This window comes from Artemia franciscana, chromosome 15 (genome assembly GCF_032884065.1).
Source record: "Artemia franciscana chromosome 15, ASM3288406v1, whole genome shotgun sequence".
NCBI lineage: Eukaryota > Metazoa > Arthropoda > Branchiopoda > Anostraca > Artemiidae > Artemia > Artemia franciscana.
The window spans coordinates 11,320,498-11,337,577 of NC_088877.1; the positions used below are offsets into that span (position 1 = coordinate 11,320,498).

General features: G+C 34.7%; 1 pseudogene; it reads left to right on the forward strand.

Annotated features, from left to right (window-relative positions):
• Positions 1 to 1,805: 1,805 nt before the first annotated feature.
• LOC136036526 (calnexin-like) lies at positions 1,806 to 16,840 on the forward strand (annotated as a pseudogene).
• Positions 16,841 to 17,080: the final 240 nt, after the last annotated feature.

Consider the following 17,080-nt stretch of genomic DNA (forward strand, 5'->3'; position numbering starts at 1 on the left):
TTGATATATAGAAGGATCTTATGTTCTCCATTATCAGTTCGAATTGGATCCGGGGACATAGGAGATTGGAGGGGGGGGGAAGAAATCTTGGAAAACGCTTAGAGTGGAGAGATCGGGATGAAACTTGATGGGAAGAATAAGCACAAGTTATAGATACGTGATTGACATAATTGGAACGGATCAGTTCTCTTTGGAGGAGCGGGGGGGTGTTGATTTGGAAAAAATAGAAAAATCTAGGTGTTTTTAACTTAAGAACGGGTGACCAGATCTTAAATGAAATTTGATATTTAGAAGGAATTCATGTCCCAGAGCTCTTATTTCAAATCTCGACCAGATCTGTTGACATTCGGGGAGTTGGAGAGGGAAACCGGATATCTTGGAAAACGCTTAGAGTGGAGAAATCGGGATGAAACTTGGTGGGTAGAATAAGCAAATGTCGTAGATACATGATTTAGGTATTTTAACATAAGAACGGGTGACCGGATCTTAATGAAATTTGATACTTAGAAGGAATTCATGTCCCAGAGCTCTTATTTCAAATCTCGACCAGATCTGTTGACATTCAGGGAGTTGGAGAGGGAAACCGGATATCTTGGAAAACGCTTAGAGTGGAGAAATCGGGATGAAACTTGGTGGGTAGAATAAGCAAATGTCGTAGATACATGATTGACGCAACCGTACTGGATCCGCTCTCTTTTGGGGAGCTAGGGGGTGGGGTTCAGTGCTTTGGTGAGTTTGGTGCTTCTGGACGTGCTAGGACGATGAAAATTGGTAGGCGTGTCAGGGAGCTACACAAATTGACTTGATAAAGTCGTTTTTTCCCGATTACACCATCAGGGGGGCTGAAGGGAGAGGAAAAATTGAAAAAAATTAGTTATTTATAACTTACGAGTGGGTGATAGGATCTTAATGAATTTTGATATTTAGAAGGACCTTGTGACTCAGAGCTCTTATTTTAAATCCCGACCGGCATTAAGCCTCTGATTTTCCTTTTAAATCAATCTATTGATTCTTAGAATTTTGCTAGAGCTCATACCATATGAGCTCTTGGCTCTTCCGGCTTCGTCACAAGTGCCATATGAGCTCTTGTTCTATAATAAAGTGACCAGGATTCCCGTAAACACCAGCCTTGACTTTCTCTGTATCTGTATCTGTATCTCAAAAGTTAATTTTAAAGGGGAAAGCAATCATTCATTTTTGAAGCAATCGTCGATAGTTCTGCGACGAAATCCAATTTTCTACTCTATACTGTTAACAAAATTCAACACGCTTTTATACCACCTTTAGTTTGCCTATAGTTTTGAACTGAGATGAACTTTTTGCCCTCCGTAAACGTCCACGTCCTCTCCAATGTAAACACAGCTTATTTACAAATATATAAACACAAAATATGCACAGAACTTATTACGTTCTTTTCATTGCTGTTTCTCCATTTTCAAAAAGATTGATTTTTTTATTTATGACGCCAATCATGCACCACTGACGCCATCTTTTGGGGTTAGCAAGGCATAATTCATCCGATAACTTATCCAGACCGCTTCAAATGGTAATCCTCCTAACTTCTGACATTATCTAAGTCTCTTAAAGCACTAATCATAAATAATCGTAGTGGCGGATAAGTAATCTTGAGATATTCAAACGCACTAAAACTTTCAAAATGTTATGCATATTGATTAGACTCTCAATGAAGCATAAAATAAGGTTTATAGTAAAGAGTGAGGAGATTAGGGAGAATCCCCTCCAACGGTTTCATTTGTGTGCGTTCTAAGATTCAAATCTTGTCTTTTCAATTTAATTGTTATCCAATGAATACTCTTGCAACAGCCCCCAAAACAGGCCTTCTGACTATCAAGGCAAGTTGCAAAACCATCTAAAGAAAAATATTTCCTTCGGGAAATCTCAAAATGGTGCTGTTTTGAGCATGGCACAGGATCGACTCACAAACATAGCGTTTGAGTAGCATCCTGAGGAGAGAGCAGAAGAGTTCATATTAGCATAGATACTGAATATACCAGTTTTGCGAAATTTCGACAGATATAAAGTTGGAGCAAATTTTACCAAGTCAAGTGAAAATGAGCCATACAGTACCATAAGGGCAAAGATACACTAAGGAAAACTGACCTGTTTCTCTGGATGCTTGAATTATGCATGCTTATCTTAGCTTTAACAAGATTTTTTTTTGCAGAAACTAAATTTCAGTTGGGAGGGGGCAAACTGAGGATTGCAAGGGGCATTTATCCCCTCCTTCCTGTCCCATAGCAAATTAACCTCTCAACTGTTTCAAGTATTTGGGGGGGGGGGTCAAATATCACGTATCTATAGCTTGTGCTTATTCTTCCCATCAAGTTTCATCCCGATCTCTCCACTCTAAGCGTTTTCCAAGATTTCTTCCTCCCCCCCCTCCAATCTCCTATGTCCCCGGATCCGATTCTAACTGATAATGGAGAACATAAGATCCTTCTATATATCAAGTTTCATTAAGATCCGATCACCCATTCGTAAGATAAAGATACCTCAATTTTCACATTTTCCAAGAATTTTGGTTTCCCCCTCCAACACCCCCCAATATCTCCGGATCTGTTCGGGATTTAAAACATCAGCTCTAAAGCACGAGATCCTTCTAAATATAAAATTTCATTGAGATCTGATCACCCGTTCGTAAGTTACAAATACCTCATTTTTTCAAATTTTTCCGAATTGCCCCCCCCCCCCCAACAACATCAAAAGAGAGCTGATTTGGTCCGGTATGTCAGTCACATATCTTGGACATGTTTTTATTCTTCACCCCAAGTTTCATCCTGATCTCTCCGCTTTAAGTATTTTTCCAAGATTTCCACCCCTCCCCCCAATGACACTGGATCCTGTCGGGATTTAAATTAAAGATCTGAGTTACTTAAAAAAGTAAAATATTAAATATAAATTTCATTAAGATCTGATCACTCCTTCGTAAGTTAAAAGTACCTCATTTTTTCTAGTTTTTAGAATTAAACCCCCTCCCCAAACTCCAATAAATAGAGCGGATCCGTTCCAGTTATGTCAATCACATATCTAGGACTTCTGCTTATTTTTTCCAACAAGTTTCATCACGATCACTCTAAGCGTTTTCCAAGATTTTAGGTTCCCCGCCCCCAACTCCCCTCAATGTCACCGAATCCGGTCCGATTATGACAGTCACGTATCTTAGACTTGTTTTTATTCTTCCCACCAAGTTTCATCCTGATCTCTCCGCTTTAAGTGTTTTCCAAGATTTCCCCCCCCCCTAAGACTCTGGATCCAGTCGGGATTTAAAATAAGAGATCTAAGTTACGAGGTCCTTCTAAACATGAAATTTCATTAAGATCCGATCACTCCTTCGTAAGTTGAAGATACCTCATTTTTTTCTAATTTTTCAGAATTAACCTCCCCCCCAACTCCCCCAAATAGAGCGGATCTGTTCCGGTTATATCAATCCCGTATCTAGGACTTCTGTTTATTTTCCCCACCGAGTTTCATCCCGATCCCTCCGCTCTAAGCGTTTTCCAACATTTTAGGTCACCACCCCAACTCCCCCCAATGTCACCAGATCCGGTAAGGATTTACAATAAGAGCTCTGAGACACGATATCTTTCTAAATATCAAATTTCATTATGATCTGATCACCCGTTAGTAAGTTAAAAATACCTCGTTTTTTTCTTTTTTCCGATTTAACCGTCCCCCCACTACCCCCCAGATAGTCGAATCAGGCAAACGACAATTTCTAATTTAATCTGGTCTGGTTCCTGATACACCTGCTAAATTTCATCGTCCTAGCTTACCTGGAAGTGCCTAAACTAGCAAAACCGGGACCGACAGAATTTGTGGTCGCTATACTGTTTAACAAATCCCTTGAGACAAATCCCTGGCTCATTTTGTTATGTAGAAAAGCACAGAGACAAAAAAAAAAAAGTCGAGACTTCAGACAAGATTTTATTCCAACAAAACGGCTATCACAAGACCAAAAGTGCCGAATTTGCTTCACTTTTTTTCCACAGGAGATACTACCAATGTTGAATTTTTTAGGTAGTATCTGCTGTTGAAAAAGTGAAGTATGTTTCACCAGAGCCTGATGGTGATGTCTATTAAGCTGAACATTTTGACAATCCTGAAGCTATTGGTACAAAGTGGGTGAAATCACAAGCAAAAAAAGAAGGCACAGATGAATCTTTGGCTAAATATGATGGTATGTCCCTGTATTTTGTTCCTTGCCCTTTCTTCTTTGTTTTATTCTTCCTCTTCTTAGAGCTGTAGACACCTTAAAAATAATTTTGCAAGTCTCAGCATCAGCTGACCATCTTAAAAACTAAGGTTCCATTGGTGGATTTTTTCAGGTGCCTAGCTATATAAAAAAGGTTGAAAATTTGTGGTTTGACTGCAAAATCTCACTGAAAAGACAGTTCAGTTTTACTGCCATTTTGACCTCAAATTTGTCAATCAAATTGGGTGGCCCTATAAGTAACTCCAGATGGAGCCAAATTACTCAAATGATGGAGTAGCTATGCTTGAACATTTTAAGGGCCTGTCCTTTCCAGAAATTTAAATAGAATATTTTGCTTTGTTTAATGTAAAAAAACAAAATTCACACTTTCTGATAATTTAAATTTCATTTAAGCTTAATATCCTTCTCTCTGTTGCAAAAAAAGGGGGGGGGGAAGTTAAATAGTTTTTCCAAGATTTTCAGGAGAATTGATGTCAACTTTCTATTGTTTTTTTTTTTTTTTATCTTTTACCCAAGCTCTACAAGCTAAAGATAGGATAGAGTTATATCTTAAGGTATTGTATGGCCTGAAGCATACTATGTATAGTAATTTGCTTTTCTTGACAAGAAATTCAACATACTTAAGACTCAAGAAAAAGTCATTATGTTTTCTTTGAATGAAAAAGGCTGAAAATTATAGATGGATAGTAGGGCTTTTAGAACAATGTTGCTTTAATGCTGTTTTAACAGGATGGTAAATAATGCACCTTTAGTTCTTTCCAATGCATTATTGTGCCAGTTGTTTAATCTTCTAAGTATATACCCATACCTTATAACTAATTTGGATCTGGGCACCCTAATGTTTGAATAATTTTGAAGAAAAATCCTAGGTTTAATATTCAGATAATTACACATTGCTTCGAAAATGAATACTTCTTCATAGAAACTCTGTATGTTAATACACATTAGTCACATCTTAAGATGTATAATAAGATTTGGTTCTGGAGATTCATACCGATTTTTCATAAAGCCACCAAGAGGCTTTTGAACATTCTAGTTTTCTCATTGAAGTTTCTTTTGATGATTGTTAAGAACACCTTACTTAGTGTAAGTTAATTCCTTTGATCTTCTGTTTTGCTTTTTCTTAGTAAAAAAAACAACAACAACAATATATATATATATATATATATATATATATATATATATATATATATATATATATATATATATATATATATATATATATATATATATATATATATATATTGCTAAAAAAAATTAATAGTAGGTGCAAGGGGAAGGAATGGTTCACATTTTCAAGGCCAATAAAAATGTTTCATTTCTCCAAAATTTGGGGGAGAATGGGCCAAGTTTCTGTTTTCAATTTCTTGATGAGAATACTGAATCCCGCTATTTTTTTCTATGAAAAATAGATAAAAAAGAAAAGGAATTTTCAAAAATCTATGGGGAGATGTTGGAAGCTGAAAGTTCAGCCTCCCCAAGTTGGTGCCCATGATTGAATACATTTGTTGATGCATGATAGGCAAGTGCTGTTCCTTTTTGGTACTCAAGACAATTATTGTCTGATAGGCAAGAGGTTGAAGATGATCAGAAAAATTAGTTTATGTCCTAAAGAACTTTTGTTTATAAATTAATAGTTTTTGATCAAACTTGCATAAAGATAATTCTTTCTATGGATATCTGCATGTCGTTTGCCGTCAGTATATATATTTTATAAAATCAATATGTTACGCATTAAAATGTTATCAAAAACTATGTTACGCAATATGTGCACAAATCTGTGCTTAAATGAATCAGGGTCAAAACTGAGAGAGGGTCTATCACTCTGTTTGCAGTTTGACCATTTTCAGGGAAGGGGTACAGGAAAAAAATGAAAAACGCATTCAAACTTAGTTTGTATGCATTTTCGCGAGTTTGACAGATTTTTTTTTTTTGGGGGGGGGGTCAAACCCTCATCCCATCCCCTGGACATAGCCTCGAGTGTGACCTGTAAGAACCTCAGTAATAACTAAACTCATTTAATCCTTTTAGTAGTTGTTGTGTTTAAAGACTTCATAGCTGTAAGTCAATATGCTTCAGTGTGTGAAGGTGACAGGTAACACTGAAATTATTTAAATTTGAATTATTTACCCAGTTTGAACCCTTGCTTATTAGAACAAAGTGACAACTTTATTATCTGCATCTATTGTTGTTAGTTGTGGGATTTTATTTTTTATACATACTTTTGATGTCACCATTGTCAAATATTTTTATTTACCCCTTCGAAAAAAGTACGAATTAATGCACTTCCTTGCTAAATGTGTTATTTACTGCTAATTTCTGGACTTATTTGTTGTTTCTGACTTTTTTCAAATAGTCATAAACATATTATGTTACTTATCAGTCTAACAGGATCCAGAAAAGAAAGTATCAGAACTGTATATATATAAAAAATGTTGTACGATTTCTTTTTTCTCCTATTTTAGAAAAAATTCTGCAGTGTCAGTTCGTTTTTTATGTACGCAGAAGAAAAATTAAATCTATTAAGAGTGACCCTGAAATCTCACTATTTTTTGTTCACTTCATTAGATTAAGGACTAGGCTGTAAAAATGTTTTTGTAGCAGGAACAAACAATAAATAAGAAGAATTAGAATGTTTTGATCTTTCTTAGGAGATTGTCATTCTTTTATTTATAAACACTTTATAATCAAAGTTCCTTTTGGGACGTCCTTGTATTAAGTTCTTATAGTCTTTGTAATTGTTTGTCACAAATCCAATATAAAAACAAATTTATGATCAAATAGTCTTTAAACAGCTGTTTTAGTCAGCCTTTATCTGTTTCTGCAGCTGAATTGAACATTCATGGTAAATTTATCTGTTTAATTTGATAAACGTTGCAAGGAATAATGAGGAGCTGGAGAGGTCACTTGTAAACTTAATTTTGTGATTCATGAAGCTTCTTTGAGGACCAAAGACAGTGAAAATAAAATCTTTGAATTGGTTTTGTGTAGACTTATACAATCGTATGTTTCCTAAAAAAAATTAATTACGGAACTGATTTTTTTTTTTTGCCCAGTGCTGAAAAACCTAACAGTCAAATAAAACCTGTTTTAAGAACTACTCTAATCAAAAAATGCAAGTGATTTTAAAATAATAAAAAAAGGAAAATGTTTGTAATTTTTTTGTCCAATGCTCAACAATCTAATATTCCAATAAAATGCATTTTTAAGAATTATTCTAATCAAAAATTGCATGTAATTTCTTCATGGCGATTGAGTAATGGAGTGATCCTACATACTGAATTGAACTGTAGGAGTGACAAGACAATGCAGTTCCCACGGTACATGGTGAAAAGATTCTCCTTTGGAAACTGAGGATTTAAGTTCAAACTACTTTGCACGAACGATATTCGTTGCCTTTCTGTTGCAGTGTAAATTTTCTCAGACTTTAAAATATATTTGTCATAAAATGAATGTAAGTATTCAAAATGCTTTTTAATTTCTGATGAATCTCAAAACCGTATACAATTTGAGCTAATAACATTTGGAAGCTATCAAGTTGAGGCTATGTTCACTGTATAGGTATTTAATATGCTATTTTTCTGCAGTCCTGCTAATTTAATGTTTCGACGTAAAACAAATATTTTGATATCTTTTGATAGTTGAAATTTAGCTTTATTAATATGGAAAATTACATTTTGGTTTTCTTTGCATCCGTTTAAATAAAAGAACAACTGTAGAAAATAGGCATAAAAACAAAAATACGAAAACTTGTGTTCATACTTCCTTATTTGTTAGGTAGGTTTAGAATAATATTTAATAGAAATGACAAATACTATTGAAATACTTAGCCAGAATTTCAAGGCTAAGTGAAACTACAGATGAAAATTTTTAAATAAAACGACATTGGCATCCTGAATTTGTGGGTTTGTCACAAAATCGGATTTTTCCCGGGAACCTTTTAAAAGGTAAAGAATATGGCATTGGACTTGACAGTCCCTACTGGCGGTGCTGATCGCTTATTCATGGCTCTTCAGCCAGGAAGTCCAATGATGGGGAGGGGGAGGCACCCGTCACGTGGGGAATATAAAATTAACCTTAAATATTTGACAATAAGAGACCACTGGAGTATGGTTGGTTAGAGTCCATGAAATTCGGCCCAAAATGTGTTGTTTGTTTCAAATCTCCTCGTCGACTTTTTACATTTTCAGGGTCTGGTCCCTTGAAAAATCGTACAAAAAAGGATTGTTGACCTAAAATAATGCTTATTTCTTGTGCTTTTAAATTTTTATCTGCTTCATAAATTAATGTATTTTAAGGTCAACATATCTGTGATTGCTGGAAGTACTTCCGAGGAAAACTCACCCAATTCACAAGTCACACCCAATTTTGTACAGTTTGTTTTTCTTGGTAAACGGACTCGGGACTGAATATTAGCTGAAATGTAATACAAGCTAAACTTGTTTTTAACTTAGTTTTGGTCTTTATGTTAAGTCTATTTTTCTTACTGATTTTTACTTATTGTTCATGGGATTGGACAGTATTGACCATTGTCAATTCCCTCTCAACTTCTGTGTAAATTAACTGTCATAAATATAACAGAAAATTGCATATTTTGGGGGGAAATGCCTAGCTTTACTTGTCCATGGTTTTTATACTTTGATGTGCTTTGCAAATTTTACACAGTAATAAACGTTAGAGAGGGGGTATTCCTAAGCTCTGGCCCCCTCCCGGAACTGACTTATTGGGATTTAGCCTCAATCTTTCCTAGATTAGATTTTTTGATGGATCCATGAGTAATTTAATTTATATTTTTCTGTGCCTTTTGTCTTACTTATTATGAATTTTTTTTATCAGGTCTATGGGCAATTGAGCCAGCCAGTAAGGAACCAATCCCGGGTGATCTTGGATTAGTGATGAAATCAAAAGCCAAACATGCTGCTATATCTGCTCTTCTGGAAAAGCCATTTCACTTCACAGACAAGCCATTGATCGTACAGTATGATGTTACGCTTCAAAATGGCCATATTGAAGCAGTTTGAGATAAGCCCCATGGCTTATGGGTGGGGCTTATCTCAAACTGCTTCAATATGACAAAGAGATGAGACTTTCCCAATTTACAGATAAAACTCCATACACTATCATGTTTGGACCTGACAAGTGCGGTAATGATAATAAAGTAGGTTGTAACACTTTACTCAGTTTTATTTTATCATGATCAGGGTCGGTTCTATACGTCAAAATTGACCTCCCCTCCTGCCCCTCTCCCACGAAAATATTTAATGAACTTCCAAATGACTAAGGGAATCACCTGGATCTGGCTGACTGTAGGTTATAAGAATGCCCAGCCATCCAAAACCAAAACATTATGTTTAAAATTCCAATTTGATTTACAATTTATCCACTTAGCTATATTTTAAACAAATGTATTCGGTATTCGTGTTTTTGTTTTGTTATATATATATATATATATATATATATATATATAGTGATTTTGCAGACACTACTAATTGGCACAGAATGTGGCAGGGGTTTGTCAAAAAAGATTTTCCAAACCTACCTCCCAGTTTGCTCTCAACTTCAAATCGGTTACTCGAACTTTATTAGATTTATGATATTTTCTCCAGAGTGCTTACTTGACTTTTAACTATGGGTCTTCATAACAAATGTATGTAACAAATGTAGAAAATATATTCCGGCATTTGTCTTTATATACTGCACGTATTTAAAAAAAATAAAAGTAAAAATTTTTCAATGAAACTAAACATTAATAAAACTTTTTTTTTAATCGAAGGGAGGGAGCACATGCCCTCCTACCACTTCCCCTCAGCTGGATTATAAAATCAAATGAGGATTTTTTAAACTCGTTTGAAAACATTAAATTTGTATTTTATCAGTGTAGATTTTCTTCAAAGTGCTTACGCGACTTTTAACTATGGATCTTCATAACAAAATATAACAGGTTTTGACACCCCACTTCCAAAAAAAGAACAATGACAAATTTTTTTTTTCTGTTGAATGCTATTTTTAAGAAGCCATTTGAAAAAAAAAAATCATGCTATATGTCATGTGTCTCACCTGAATATAAATGAAAAAGAATCTATTTTGCTTTTTTTCCTTCTCTAGGCTATTCTTTACCGATAAGTGTATTTGAAGATGATCTGTATTCATACGTATTTATTGATTTTTAGTATTCCTTTTTACTGCAAGTTTGTTCCATTGATTTTGATCGTGTGAGGCTTCAAAGCGATTTATTTGGCTTCATGATTGGACGAAATTTCTTATGTAATAGACCTAATATCCTTATTTTTCAGACTTAAGCCAATTACGATAATCATTGCTGGTTGTATGTTAGTATTAACATTGACCTCATTAAATAAAATTAAATATCTGTCACATGGGGGATAAGTTTGAGCTCGGCAAAGTTTTAGGAGTTTCCTGGATTACATTCTTATTGTTTCGAACTAAGCAAAATGTTATTCGAAATATTATACCTTTACTTCCCTGCCTTATAAATTAAAGAGATAGTGTTCAAGTGGTTATAGTTCAACCCCTTCACGTGTTTCATACCCTAAAAAAGATATTTGACCTACTTTATTAAAAGTTAAGCGCTTGCATGAAATACACCGTACTCAACAGTCAGGCAAAAGGGATTTGAGAAACCCATTTTGTTGTTTCCAGTAATAGTTTAAAAGTTTTTTCGTGCCTATTTCCACGTAGATGGAAGTATGGTCTTCCATTAAGGAGGTAGGGGCTCAAACGTCATTCGTTACTTCAATTTTCATAATGAATTTGCCGGCAATTAGGCTGCAAGGGCTTGTTTGACTAGACAATATCATCATTATGAAGCATAAAAATTGACTACTGTCAATATAATTTTCACCTTTATTTCTTATTACTGTTAATGAAATTTGCCTATGTTAGTCATTTATTAAAAAGTTTACCCCCCTCACCCTCCCTAACATTCAAAATCCTGCGTGTATTCCTTTCTTCCTATTAAGTTCGAAGAACCTATTACCTTCATGCTAAGTTCTATTAGCTTCGACATAAAATGGCCGTGCTATTTCATTATTCGAAGTTTTAGTCAAACACTAAACTTTTTTTTTTGTCTAAACCATCTAACACTTATTACACCGTCGATGTCCGTTTCTCTGGCACTTGCTCCTCGTGCTCCTAGAAGATAGGCTTAGAAACATTAAAAGGGGCTTTCAGAACCAGGGGGAAATTTTGCCTAAGAATGCTCTAAACCTTTATAGAGATAAAAGTTATTTACAAAAACTATTTTTCAGTCATCGCTTTCAAGGCAGTAATGTCAATTCAGCTCAAGAGAGTCGATTTATGGTTACTTTAACCAGTATTAAAGTACCAGAGCTTTAGCTCAAGAAAATTTCGTAGAAACATTGCTTATAAATTCTGACTAGTTTAGTGTAGAAACTGTCAACGATAGCCGTTTTAGTCTGCTCTAATGCTGTCGTCAGCCAACTATTACAACTCACTCGGTTAAACGCGCTTCATCAATTGGGATCTCAAATTTTGCGATTTCTATCCCAATAAATATCAAAGTAGGCTTTAATATTATAACGCTGACCTAATTAAATATCGTAGTTGTTAATAATAACTTCTTGTTTTCTCACCATATCATCCTACATCCCCCTTAGTTAACAGCGACTTCTGTTTGGATGCAGCTGTGATGAACCGATTTTATTGGTGTTATCAGAATGATAAAAAGAAAACTATTCCAGCACTACTAACTTTCTAATTACGGATGTTTATATGGAAAATGCTATCTCGTTCCTGTATAAACAACAGAAAGCATTTTATGACCGATTTGTAAACAGTGAGGAAAGACATTACACATCACTGCTGGAAATCCTGCTGCAACGCTGTCATAAATAGTTTGTGATGCTCTGGGTTGTTTTGGAGGGAGGGGGTAAATTTTACTTCAATAGCGGTTTAATATGGATTAAAAAGTATTGACATCGCTGTACAGCATTCCCCAGCAAAACTATAAACGTACAAAACAAGCTTAATCTGCATTTATTAACCTTATTGATTTATAAATTAACCTTATGATTTTGTTGGGTAATGTTAAATGGGGTTGGTTATTTTTTATATTCAGAAATAAAGCTGAGTTTTTATCTCCCATGCTTTTTTCTTGTGCATTACAATTTCAGTTGGAATCTCCTGGGCGGTTTAAACTTTGTTTGTCTATTTATTTTAGCTCCATTTCATCTTCCAACACAAGAATCCAAAGAATGAAAGTTTTGAAGAAAAACATACCAAGAAGCCAAGCACCAAGTTAGATGAATATTTTTCTGATAAAAAGCCTCATTTGTATCGTCTTCAAGTTTACCCTGATAACACTTTTGAGGTCAGTGTCGATTATAAGGTGAGTTCCCCGTCCCCGCGTTTTCACTTTTGGTCATGTCATCATTTCTAGTTCAAACTTTAAGATAAGATAAAGCCTCACTCTAAAAAAGTTTAGACTTGACGAGTTTTTGCTCTCTGTATAAAAAAAACAAAAAAAAAACACCTTAAGTGGGCTTCACTTTAACACGATGGGTCAATAGATAACAAAATTAAATATATTCGTGGTTTGGCGGAATTAATGCCTTTTTTATTTATCTATTTTGGTTTAGCAGCAGTAGATTACAGTAGTTTAAGTGATTTGTAAAGGTTGTCTCATCAAAATGACCTGATTTTTTATGATAGCAAAGCTTATCATTCCAAATGCTCTTATTCATCTTCACTACAGCAATGAATCTTTTGTTGTTGATAAGGGATGGCACATCTGATGTTTTAAAACTGATTAGATATTACCACAAGCCATTTTCCAGGGCTTTTTCCCAACTGGGGATCAGCAGGGTAATTCTTGTTCAATCAACCTTTCATCCTTATTGCCCTGCTGAGAATGGAATTGTTAAACACTACCCATACGTCTGTCAATAACAATTGGACTAACCTCAATAACAATTGGACTAACCTCAATAGGGCGTTATTTGTGCTCTACTCTGTTTTTAGTCTAATAATCTTGCAAATACAATTAACTCAGTGTGCTGCAGTATAAAATTAAAAAACAAAAGTATATATGGAACTGAATGGAAAAAAGATGATCTGGCTAACGGAAACTAAAGGTAAAAATTAAAAATTATGTGTAATCAAAAGGGCTAAAATAAAAACAAGGGGCTAATACATTTGACATGATGTTTGCTATTTAATAACTTCCTATATAATGTTTACTAACTTCCTTTTTTTTCTTCTTTTTTTGTATTTATACTCAAGCCTAAGTCATAAGCAGGCCTTTAATGTCGGTTATAAGTTATTCTGACTCCAGACATCTTCTGTATACAAATTTGATTCTTTCTCTAAAAAAAAGCCCAATTAATGTTATAATTCTAGCTCTGTGAATAGACTAGATTGAAAAACTAATGTAGGCGATGTTCTAGGTATCTTCTTCCTATGGCGCAAGTTACAGGAGTTGACTTGTCCCAAATCGCGCCTTTTACAGAGAACATAAAATACGCCTTAAAATCCATTTATATCGGAGCTGCTATTTTGATGGGAGTATGCTATGAAATCAGAGTACGGATATTTCCTTTCCGTACTGATCATTTAAAAAGCCATAACACAGAGGTGCTAATTCGCTAAAAATCTAGGATGATGGATTGGGGAGCAGACAAAATATATTTTCAAAACCTAGCAAGTTTTCAAAATTTGTTTCCTTTTTTTTTAGTTTCTGTAATGGAAATACCAAAACAGGCATTTTTCAATGATATTAACGCTTAATAAACCTTTTTTTTAATCGAAGGGGAGGAGCACATGCCCTCCTACCACTTCTCCTCAGCTGGATTTTAAAACCAAATAAAGATTTTAAAAACTCGTTTGAAAGTATTAAATTTGTATTTTATCAGTATAGTGGTAATCAGTGCTGCCACCACTAGTGATTTATCAATATTTCTAGTGGTTTTTATCTTGCATAAACAAAAAATCTCCTAAAAATAAACAATGCCTAAACGATAAATCAGAACGTAAATCACTAGACTATTGAAGAAAATCACTAAATCAACCAAAAAATCACTAAAGATCTTCTGATTTTTTCTATTGGGTGGCAACCTTGGTGATACCGAGATCTGTTTATATCAAAAAGAATAAAATGAAAGCTTATTAAGATAAGCTTATTAAGAAAAAAGGGGTTGTGGAAATTTTTTCTGGTTATAAAGCAAAGAATGTTGTTCTCAGATTAACAGCCGCCAAAAGTAATATGTTTAGTTTCAAATGTCAATAGATCAAGAGATTCAGCCAGTTGTCATTGGTGGCCTTAAAGCCGATTTTTACCCTACTTTAGAACAAGTTTACAAAAACTGAGAGCTACTCTCTTAGCTGGTGGTACTTGAAGGATCTATCCAGTTTCAAAGGCGTCATAATACCCCTTACCCTGCATACAGGAAAAGTATGCAATCCTTTACTGAGGATGGTTCAAGGAAGCCCCTTTTGCTAAAAGGAGGGGGATGGGATTCGTTACAAAATGTACTTTTATCCAACTTCTATTATATGAGTATTCATTTTAATAATCTTCAAAATACAGGTGGCATGTTCTGTTTTCATTCATCATTCATATTCATTTTATTCATACAGTATTTATTGTGTAATAATCTTCAGATTACAGGTTGCGTGTTTTGTTTTTCCTTTTTATTAATGGTGGTTGCCATAAGAAGCCTTAAAGTCAGATATGTTTATTTTGCGATCGTTGCCTACAAATTTTCATATCTACTCTTTATATTGGAATGAAGTTTTAACCTTTTTGGCGTTACTAACAACCGCCCCGCCCCCCTCCTCCGATGAAAAAGGTTAAAATTAAATTGCTTACTTTACATTTCTGTATAACTAATCATTTAAACTAATTATTTGTTTTGTCTGAAGCCTAATTGGTTGACTTCTTCATCTAGTGTTTTTATTTGTTTTTAAATTCAAGGAAATATTTCAATTACCAAATGATTCTTTGACTATAAATTGTTTGCTTTTTTTCCAATTCTGGCTTCTTGTCTGTGTGTTCGCGACCCCTCCCACTCCCCCGGATTTTTAGACGTGGGTACTTAATTTTCAATAAATTTTTAGTTGAATTAAAAACCTGTCATATAGGTTACCTCTCTGTTTTGAATGTCAGCTTGAAAAATTGATAAAACAAATACATATTTCAATTCTCAGATTATCAACAAGGGATCGGTTTTGGAAGACATGGTACCTCCGGTAAATCCTCTGTCTGAAATCGATGACCCTGAAGATAGAATGCCTTCTGATTGGGACGAACGTGAAAAAATTCCTGACCCCGCTGCTGTTAAGCCAGAGGACTGGGATGAGGATGCACCTGAGCAAGTCATTGATGAAAATGCTGTTAAGCCCTCAGGATGGTTGGAAGACGTTATGGTGGTGTTACTAGCTTACTCATCCCGTCTAGCTGCTATAAATTCAATGAGGACTCAGCCCGGAAAAATTCCCCTACAGAAAACTGCCCCTCTGGCATGTTTTTCGACGCAGAAGCACCCCCCCCCCCATGTGGAAAATTATCCCCTCCATATCAATAACGATCTTATTTTTAACGCATTAGAATTATTTTAATAATTCTCCCAGAGAAATTCTTATGCAGATAATTTTTCCAACGAAAAGTTTTCCCCCTGCGGAAAACTTCTCTGCGTATTTTTGAATACGATGGTTATTTTAAATAATTTACAGTATACTAACACGTGTGATGTATCATATAATTCACACTACAGAGTAATTAAAGCTGCAGTTCACTACATTTAGATTGATTTCTAAATTGTATCTCATTTGCTCATGAGCTGTAGATATAATATCCGGAACCAGTCGTTCCTGAAAACCAGAACCAGATTTATAGTTGGCTGCACTTTAATTATTCTTAATTTTTTAGTATTTCGTGTGAAATATCTTTATTTATTTTTTTCTAGGGACGAAGAAATGGACGGAATTTGGGAAGCACCGCTGATTGAGAATCCTGCTTGTGAGTCTGCTCCTGGGTGTGGAAAGTGGACACCACCTATGATGCCCAATCCTGAGTTCAAAGGGAAATGAAGAGCTCCTCTTATTGACAATCCAAATTATAGAGGAAAATGGCGACCAAAAAAGATACCTAACCCAGACTGTAAAGTCTGTAAATGATTGACGTTCCTCTTATTTTCTAGGTAATGAAGTAGCTGCTGGGCAGTAAATTTCGAACTCTGTAAGCCTGTTTTCTGTTGCATTCGTCTTTTTGTGTATAGACGCTTATTTTTACATAACAAGACAGTGCAGCAGAACTGGTTTCTTATAATTTTAAAGTTTTAATAAATAGAAAATTAAGGGTTCTAAACCTTAAGTTAAATAGAATCTCAGTAAAATTCGCGTGTATTTTTCTTTCTCTCACCTTTTCATATTTTACAAAAAAAAATAGAACCCTAAAAAAATTTTCTAATCAATATTCTTTTTTGCTCATCCTTCACCTAACGAATTTACTGCTCATTGAAGCTGTGCAATTATGTGGCCTCTGTTTCTGCCAAGGAACCCCTTCCTGACTCAACATTCAAGACCATTTTCCCCCCTTATTTTAATAGAAATTAAATCAATAAAATATTGCTTCTTTGCATTCTTACAAACTACTTGTTGATCCTAGAGTTAGGGATAAATAATCACGAAGACCACACTGCCTTTCCATAATACAACAACAAAAGAGAATAATGAGGACTTTTTTTTCCCCAAGACAGTGAACCAACAAAACCTATTTGAATATTTCGGCCCTATATCTAAGGGCCGTCTTCAGCAAAGAAAAAATAAAAAACAATAAAACACTTACAATAAAAGTTCCTAATTCTCCCA